General features: G+C 45.0%; 1 long non-coding RNA gene across 1 annotated transcript; it reads left to right on the forward strand.

Annotated features, from left to right (window-relative positions):
- The first annotated feature begins 6,780 nt into the window (after positions 1-6,780).
- Positions 6,781-10,020, forward strand: LOC112105127. Its single transcript, XR_002907978.2, has 2 exons — positions 6,781-7,060; positions 9,799-10,020. It is a non-coding gene; the product is annotated as an uncharacterized LOC112105127 (long non-coding RNA).

A 10,020-nucleotide genomic window follows, 5' to 3' on the forward strand; every position in this document is an offset into this window, starting at 1 on the left:
GACCTCTTTTTTGGTCCTCCGGTCTCCATCCAGGCAGATTTTTGAAATAACAAATGTCCATGATTTTTCCTTGCTCGTCCTTTTTCTAACATCGATTCTTGTAGAACTGTGATTCCCGGTGTGCCATAATAGCAGTGTGCATGTTTACTGGCTTGCCACCCTTACTTCTGCGCTGCAGCTGGCTGTGGGGCTGACTTCAGAGCAGGGCTGCGAGAGAGCACTGTCTGGAGCGCTCTCAAATGTGCCTGGTGCTCTATGTCCCCATTGAAGTCTTAGCATAGCCGTGGAATAACATCATTTTACAGAGTCTTTCCACAGAGGAACAGAGGCAACAACAGATCACAGCAGCTTAATAGAGACTGATCAATATGTGTACAACCACTCTGATCTCCTTCCTTATGTTATTTTCCTTGTACTCTCCATCTCATACTGAACAAGCAGCTGATTAACAATCAAAGAAATATCCTATGACTAAATCCTGAGGAACCTGCTGTGATGGGTTCAGTTGGGGACCCCTTGGGGACTGTCACTTGATGTGCTGAGATACCACTGAGCCTACCTTTCTTCCTGTATGGGCACCCTTAAGTCTGTCTTGCTGAGCCAGGCCCTCCAGCACAGACCCAGAGATAGGGCCACACCCCTCTGCAGAATACAGATGCTGAGATCAGATCAGCTCTGGAAAAGCTCAGCTAAAGGGATTTGCCTCAGCACCCAAGTGCACAGCCCTTCTGGGAGCCTGAATCCTAGATAAATGTGTCTTATGCTGCATAGAAAACTATGCAGCATAAGCTCATAAGAATTTGCCCTTTCTCAAAGTAAACAGACATATGCACAGACTCCTTGCCAACCCCCACCCCCACCCCCCGGTAACAATTACTTACACTGGGTTTATTAATAAGCAAAAGTGATTTTATTAAGTATAAAAAGTAGGATTTAAGTGGTCATAAACAGACAGAACAAAGTAGGTTACTAAGCAAAATAAAACAGACCATGCAAACTAAGCTTAATACACTAAGGAAACTTGTTACATGTAGTATCTCACCCTCACAGTTGTTCCAAGAATCTTTGCACAGACTGGATACCCTTCCAGTCTGGGTCCAGGACTTGTCCCCAGTTCAGTCTTTAGTTGTTTCCAGCCGTCATCTTGGGTGGGGTAGCCGGGGAGCACTGATGACCAGGATTACCTCATTCCTCTCCCTTAAATAGGATTAGCATAAGGCAGGAATCCTTTGTCTCCCAAACATGACCCCCTCCCTTCACTCCGAAAGTTACAAAAAGTCCCAGGTGGTGTTCAGTATCAGGTGACCAGACCATGTGACTGTAGTATCCCGGAGTCCATGAGTTAGCAGCATGGAACATCGGCAGGAAGGTAAGCCAAAATGTTTTCACAGCCTGTTGTACTAGCTGATGAGTCATTAGCACTGTCTGGCTTTTCCATTATTGTACCTGAAGTGTTAGCAGTGGGAGAGACCCAAAGCAGCAAATATGAAATACAGATACACAGGTCAATATTCCTAATTTCAGCTACAGAAATTATACATGCATACAAATAGGATAAACACATTCAGTAAATTATAACCTTTCCAATTATATGTTACATGAAGCATTTTGCATAAAGCATATTCCAGTTATGTCATATTCATATTCATAAGCATATTTCCACAAAGAATATGGAGTGCAACATCACACCTGCTTTTATTATTTTACATTTATAGTGTGGTAGTGCCTAGAAACCAGACAGGCTTCAGCCCCATTGTGCTGAGCCCGATGCAAACATTTAGTAAATGAAAGTCCCTGCCCCTTACAGATAAGGACTATGACTTGACTCATGAGCATATTGTCACCTGAGTTCTAATTACAGGGGATGAGGGCTACGAGCCATGTATGTAAGTGAATTTAGTGGTGGTGAAAAGTGCCAGATTAACAAGCTGGGTGACCGAAGACCTATTGTTAATCTACAGAATTAGTACCATACCAGAACTGACCATACAATTTCCCCATGACACCATGTGTGTTCCCCAGCAATGACCTGGACATTACACCTTCAGGGGTTAAAGAACAGGTCATTCTGCATCCCCCATTCCCTCCCTGCTCTTTCTATGGAGAGTGTTAAAAAGGGGGATAATTAATGACAGTTGTAATAGTGGTCTGTGGCGTGGCCATCAGTCTGCTGGCCACGGAACAAGCCCCAACTAACTCATTTCATGTATGCTGCTGATCAGCCATCCCACTGTAACAGTCAGTAACTGAGCCACTGTACGCCATATCCCTTCCATCGCCCGGGGTCAGGACTGAACACAGCCGCTATAACCACCAGCCACTGAGGAATCACCTTGATGGGGAGACTGACAATCATCCACTTTGCCACTGTCAGGGAATCCATTTCCCCCCCCAAAATAGAACTAATCTAAAACCCAGTGAAGTGAATGGAAAGACGCCAACTGATTTCTATGGACTTTGGCTCAGGCCCTCACTGTACTAACTCACATGCCACAGAGATGAGCTCAGTCTAAGTAGACTAGACAGAAAGCCTCAATTTTCCATTTGGGTTCTTCCTCTTATCTATTGACAGGAAGGGCTCTGGCTTTTGTCTGCTCTTCTGGGAACTCCGCCTCCAGTGACTGAGCTGCTGCTAACAAAACCCACAGACAGATCCGTACATTTCTGCGAGCACAAATCATTCCCATTTACAAGGGCCCAATGCTGTGAGATGCTGAGTATCCTCAACTCCAAATGAAGTCAGTGGGAGTAGAGAGGACTCAATGTGCTTCAGGATCAGGCCAAAAATACACATTATAAAATATCTGAATTAATCAAATATACAGCACCCTATGAGATAAATGGTAAAATTGGATTATTAGCCCTTCTACTACTATTATATGAAAGGGTTTTTTGATGTATTGTATTGAAAGGGATGTAGGAGGAGTGCATGTCCAGGGAAGGTAGGAGGAGTGCATGTCCAGGGAAGGAGGGTGGCTAGGAATAGATTAACCAAGGATGCTGAGAGACCAGAATGGAGATGAATTATCAATGTGGGTGGGTATAGAGAGGTTAACTGCAGTAGGAGTGAATCGTGAGAATTCAGATCAGCTCCCTGTGAATGGACAATCTCAGTAGCAAGTAGGGTGACCAGACAGCAAGTGTGAAAAATCGAGACGGGGGTGGGGGGTAATAGGAGCCTATATAAGAAAAAGACCCAAAAATCGGGACTGTCCCTATAAAATCGGGACATCTGGTCACCCTAGTAGCAAGGGTCAGATTTAAAAGTTCCTTTTAAATAAATAAAACATTTGAGCCCCATCTACAACCGTACTCACATGTACCACTCTTGGAAGTTCAAATATAATTACCCTAGTCACCATTAATGTTGTTTTTCTTCCCTTTGCACACACACATGCAGTCTTGGTAAATGGGGAACACAACCAGTGTTATTTTGGGTAACCAAACAAATCAATCACCAAACTAATTGATCATCTGGGTTGTGCTCAACTACCCACAATTCTGGTTCACAGCAAAGCACCAGCAGTGCCTCACCCTTAAATCCATCCCCATCTAACTCAAATTAATGCAGCAGGTCTGCTTTGCTGTAGATTTACTCCAGCCCACTGATATTGGCTTCTTCCAGTTTGCTCAATTCTCCCACTTCACCTGTAGAGGGAACCAAAGAGCTCTCATTCCAACAACATTGCTAGCTCAAAGACAATACATTCATCTATTAGCGTTGGTTTTTAAAAAAATCCTATTTTATTGCGGTGAAAATTTTGTTAATAAAATCTTCCAGATAATTTTGATTTTTCAACAAAAAAATTAAATGAAAATGTTCGTCTCATTTCAAATTGAAATGTTTGTTTGTTGTTTTGTTTTTCAAAAAACAAATTGAAATGAAAATTTACATGAAAAGCTAAATTACAGATTTTATTTAGTTTTGGTTTGAATATTTTTCACTGAAATACTGAAAATATAGTTGAAATTGAACTGTTTTTACTACACATTTAAATGAAACTGCATTTTTCAATGCAAAATCATTTTAACCAGCTCTCTGTTCTAATCTATCTGCGCATGCTATTTATAGGGTGTCAAGCTGAGCCTTCCAGTGCTCTGTGAAAGCAGCAGCTCTCTCTCTCCCTCCAAAGACAATGTACAAACATGTCCCACAAACTGCAGAGACAGAGATACCATGAAATCATAACTGGTCTCCTAGCAACTGTTAGGTGGAGGAGTTGTGCAAAGCAGAGGGTAAGGGAAGGTAATTGAAAACAGACTGCATTCTTGAGCCCAGAGGGGAGAGCTCTGTGTGGATTGTCAGCAGCTAAACAGACAGGGCTGTTTTGTACCTTGACTTGTTTTAACACTTCGCTGCAGGGGAGTGGGGAGTAGGAGACTGGGGATTGCCTAATAATCATATGCACTTCTGGCCTTTGAAAGTTACAGGGATGCTGTTCCCCTTTCTCAGCGATGATCTTTGAGTTTATAGCTTCCTTTCTTAATCCTAAAAGTGCGCAGGGACTAGGCTCGAGCCTGGGGAACTTACCTCCCCTTGCAGTGACTTCTGTAGATAGGTTGGGGGCCAGTGTGGGATCGACCCTGAAATCGCTAGCACAGCCTGGCTCAATGTGATTAACAAAGCAGTGCTTTTCCAGCTCAGTAACCAGAGTTCCATTCCAGTCTGAGCTCCCATTAGACAGGAATTTGAAGGGGAGGGTGCCAGTGGGGAAGGTGATAGCACAGGCAGTGAGCAATGCCTCATACACACAGGGAGCCTTCACTGAGTCTGTGCAGAGAACATCACTTAGCTTCAAGCCTGAATGTTTCACTACTGTGAAATGCAAACCTAACACACATAAGGGTAGGAACCCGATACATGGAATGGCTAATGGTGACCATCATTATGGCTCTGGGGATCCTGTCCCTGCTCAGAGGCCATTCAGGGAAAGAGGGGTCTGAAAGAGAGGAAAACCTCTAGGTCACTAATGACCAGTCGCTGTAACCAGCCAGTGGTTGGTTTTTGGCCAATAGGAATGAGTTCACGGGCTCAGTTTTTCCTAATGGAGCAGTGTTCACGTCGCTCAGTAATACCCAGCACGGCTGGCACTCGCATGCGAGGATACAACAGGCCTGGAAACTGAACGACTCTCTCAGCCCACCAAGTAGTTCTGCAGCTCAGCACGTTAGCGGAGCAGTGAGGGGAGAAGCTCAGATTGCCACTGCCTCTAGGCTGTACCCGTTCCGTGAGCACAGGATTTCTCAAGTCCAGCACGAAACCCACTTTTTAAGCATGAAACATGGAAAAGGAGAAGAAATTCAGGGTAAGCCAGAGGAAGTGACAGCAGCATCCTGGACACAGACTTTCCTGTGAGTAAAGGATCAGCCTTGGACTTTGGCTTTCCGACTAGTCCTTGTTTACCCAGCTCCAGTTCTGAAAGTGCCTGTTCATCGTATAAACATCGAGAGTGCTGGCAAGGCCGAGGGGAAGCAAAGTTCAGCTGCAGGGAATTCGAGAGGAAGGGTGGTACGTCAGCTCTCCTGGCAGCAGCTCAGGTCGTTAAAGCAAACAGTTCTGATCGGCAGCAGGGTGGGAAGGAAAATGGTGGCGGACTCCACCTACCAAAGCCTGGGTTGCTATGTGCTCCTGGCCATAAAAACTGGGGCTGGGCAGAAATCCAAGCCCTCCCCACCAGCCACATTAAAAGCTGCTGACTGACCCCCAACAGTGCACATTCACTACAGCATGTCCAGGGTTGCAGTACCATCACGGAGATTATTATGTCACCAGGTTATACTACAACTGTCTTCCCACGGCGCCACATGAGAAGAGGCTCAGCAAGGGTCTCGCTGAAGGCTCCAAAGCCCCAGCACTCTGGGGCCTTGCCCAGCAGCATAAGCTGAAGGAGGATAGGTTCAGGTGCAGCGTGCTCTGTGGTCGACAGCTAAGCACTCATTTCCCTGTATCCACTCGCTCCTCCTAAAAACTGTACCTGCAGCATGTTCTCAGCTAACTCCCTCCTGTTGACTCAGTCACAGAAGTCAGGTTTCAGACACATCCCAGTACAACGTGCTCCTAACAGAGGGGTTTGTTGCAGAGAGCTCCACTGTGTTGTGGACCATATTTGGGTTTGGCACACAAGCAATATATTTAATCCGTAGGTCAGGTCCGTTTTCTATTGCTTTTTCCCATCTGAAACATGCTAACTCTGGTGCCGTTCCTCTGAGGAGCTCCAAGCACCTCACAAACATTGGTCAACCATCCCACCACCCCTGTAAGGCATGTAGGATTATCCCCATTTTACAAAGGGGAAAACTGAGGCTCAGTTACCCAAAGTCCCACAACACACTAATGGCAAAGCCAGGAACAGAACTTAGGTTTCCTGACTCCTACTCTCCCCACTTTAATCACTAGACTACACACTCTTTCTTCAGAAACATTAATTCTGTTTTCTGTTTTCTTTAAAAGGACTTTATTCTATTTCTGTAGGTTAAATGCTTTCTTTAAGCAGATCTCTCCCTCATAGAGGTGCTTTTCAAAGGTCTGCTCCAATGCACTCGAATGTTTCCATCATACAGCCTTTATTGTCCCCCTTTCAGCTGTGAAATAGCGCTAATCTCACACAGGCAAACTCACAAATGAAGCAAGTTCAGACATTGTCATCCAGAAGTCCCCCTGTACTAAACTTAGGAAACCATATGTGGCTGCCTGTTCTTATCAGAGGGTGTGACCAAGCAACTCCCCAGCCAATCAGAACAAAATTAATTCTGCAGGCATGAAGCAACTGAACTTGTTTATCACTTTGACATCTGGCACCAGAGCAAAAACTTGCAAATCTTAAACTGCCTTCACACAAGGAACTTGTGACACAGACAGCTGCAGCCTCACAGCCCACAGGCTTGGACTAGCTACACTCCCTACAAAGGGTACAGAGCCTGGATTGGAAGAGAACACAGTAGAAGGGCCATGTTGGGTTTTCAACGTGCATTTAGGTTGCTCAATGCAACAGTGAGGAATCAGATTGTTCCCAGAGCAAATATTGTTTCTGGAGCACCAGAGGAGATTGTCACTCCAGCTGTGAGTAACCTTTTGTTTAGGGGAATAGTGATAATCTATTATTGTAAATGTAGCAATTTATTGTCTTCTGGGCACTCAAAATTGATTAAAAATATAGCTGATATCATTGGGATCGCCTAAAATGACAAGTATCTCCTGTGTGTGACAGCAAAAAGGGGCTCTGATGGAAAAGAAAATATAAATAATGCAGCAAGAAAGTTAAATACTGACACATTTTTTTAAGAAAAGGAGAAACTTAAGTAAGTTTTCCTTGGGGTGGGGAAAGGAGAAGCTGCGACTGGTGTTTTTCCATTTGTTGAATTTCATTAGGACGTGAAAGTAAAAGTATAAAGAAAGAGGGAAATGATGAGTTTCACTCAGGAATAAAACCAACCCTTTTCTTACAAATTGCCGATCAGGTCACATGATGGATCAAATTCTGCTCTCAGTGACCGCAGAGAAGTCAATGGGGCTGTATGGCTGTAACTGAAGTTGACTCACTTTGATTCCCAGGGGTTATCTTTCTTTATACTCTACTTTTTTCTCTCCTCAAATGACAGAAAAGGGCCTCTTTTCATCTTGTGGGCAGGGCAGAGACGTTCTGGGTGCGAATGCCCAGCAGGCCTGAGCCTGTAACAGGCCAAACCACAATCCCACTTCTAATCGCAGGGAGAGTGGGATCTAGACCTGCACGGTGTGGCTTGGGCTCAACTCTGCTCCACTCAGTGCCATCACAGAAGCTAGTGCTGCTCCTGATTTTGATAGGAAATGTTCTTTCCCTGCAGAGGCAGTTCCCTGCTTTGTGAACTGCTTTGCATAGTTGGTAAGGTGAAGACCCCAAACAAAGACCTCTGATCCTGCAGAGATCTCCATGGGTGATATTGGAATCAATGGAACATTGCACAGATGCAGGGATCTGCCTACATGGAGTTCACTGAGGGATCGGGGACAAACTGTGTGAACAGAGACAAAAATCTCTCTACTTTTTACTCAACTTGGCATCTACCGGGTTAAAAAAAGAAGCCTCTTTGGAGGCTGTGACAGTGGTTAAGTCAGAATCCATTGTTGGTCAGATCTGTTACACGTACCAGGAAACAGTGGTGATCAGTCACCTGCAGGCTGACTTATGGTGTAACTTTAAACAAACAGACAGTGGCAGAAACTAAACTCTGTTCCTTCCATTAAAATAACCCAGCTCCCTGTTTTGTGGAGCCTGCCAGGAGTGCCATGTTCATAGGTGAACATGGGCGCCTCTTTCTCAACAGGCCAATAATAAAAAGAAACTTTAAAAAAAAAGTCATATGGAAAGAAGTCACTGTCTCATTCTGGCTATAAAAAACATTCCCCTTGTTGGGGACGGGGCAAGAAGGGGTCATACTGCAACCGCCTACCGTTTTAGCTCTAGCTCTGAGATCTAGCAACAGGGCATCTGGGTGTCTCATAAGAGGTTGTGTCGCAGTTTGCTTCACTCTACTCTTGTTTTGTTTGTATTTCTATAGATACCGTCTAACCCCTCCCTCTCTGTCAGATCGCCTCCACGCCTCCAAACAAACCCTCATTTTAGTCAAGCCTTTAAAATAGGAATTTACCCAGTTGAAACTGCATCTGCTACTATCAACGTGTAGCTGTGCAGAATCCCCTGTTGTTTTCCTACTTTTCTCTCCTTTTCCAAGAGATTATGTGTGAGCTGGGGCCCAGGCCTATACTAAACTCAAGAAAGTCCAATCCTGAGATGCTGACTTGCTACTCAGTTCCCCATTCTTTACTCAGGAGCCTCAGAGAAGCCTTGCCAGAGTAAAGTCTAAATAAAAATTGAATAAGAGCCTCAAACTTTGGTCCAAAGTTTTATTCTATTAATATGCTTTGCTCTCAGGAACAGAGCACAAAGGGTTAATGTATTACAGCTGTATGTAGAGTTAACTTAAGACTGTTTGCAGACAGCACAGATAACTTGTTACTAGGTGAAACTTTGTCCAGGCCATTGCTACTGTTCTTGGCACCTCAAAGTGATTTGAAAGTCAGACTGATTGTCACTGTGCCCTTCGGGAATGCATTCCCAGGCCGCAACCTTTTTGCTGAATCTGAGGAGCTGGCGGGCTCATGGCACTGAGCAGTGACCTTGGAAGGCCGAGAGCGAGCAGTTATTGCTGGGCTGCTTTGAATACGTCCTACGCCTGGTACCTTGCCGAGACATTAGACCGAGCCCTGCATGTGTGGGCTGAATTTTATGGCCTGGGATTTCTTGAACTATGGGAACTAACCAAACCAGAACAGGGAAGCTCGGCTCTATGCCAGTAGGTGGAGCTGGGAGGAGTGCTGTTTTTCGAAGCAGGTGCTTATGAACCATGTTGTCCCAAACCAGGTCCCAGCTAATGGCAGGATCTGGGCTAGGGAGCTGGGTTACTTTGATTTCCATGCCCAAAATGAGATGCAGAAATACACAAACATGCAGGGACAAAAATAAATTGACATATCAAACCACATTTAGTCCAGAGCTAGTAGGAATCAGTGCATTTACCCATAGCTCCTCCTCCTCTCCCCATCTTTCTGTGAACCTGGCCCCACGTTCCCTCCATGCCCAAACTTCTGACTGAAGTCAGTAGGAGTTTGGGGTGCACACAGAATCGAGACACACTGGAACCAGCTACACAGTTTGAATCCCTAAATCCCAGCAAGATGTCCCATCTCTATACTGATCCATGACACATGGGAGGCTGCAGAAGACCCTATATGATCTCTGGTTTTTCTCCCATTGGCAGGATCAAGCCATCGCGCTGACTGTGATGTTTGCAACCTTCCTGATCCCCTCAGGCTGGGTTCTGGCACATATGGAGGACTACAAGCGCAAGCCTAGTGAGTGAGAGACAGGAGGAAGCTGCATCCAGCCTAGTTCAGGAGAATGGGAAGAGGAGACTATTGAACGAACCCCTTCATGGCAAACTAACCTTTAAGGATTTTATAATTAAAACACCATGAAAAAC

This window comes from Terrapene carolina, unplaced genomic scaffold (assembly GCF_002925995.2).
Source record: "Terrapene carolina triunguis isolate 2854851 unplaced genomic scaffold, T_m_triunguis-2.0 Scaffold90, whole genome shotgun sequence".
NCBI lineage: Eukaryota > Metazoa > Chordata > Testudines > Emydidae > Terrapene > Terrapene triunguis.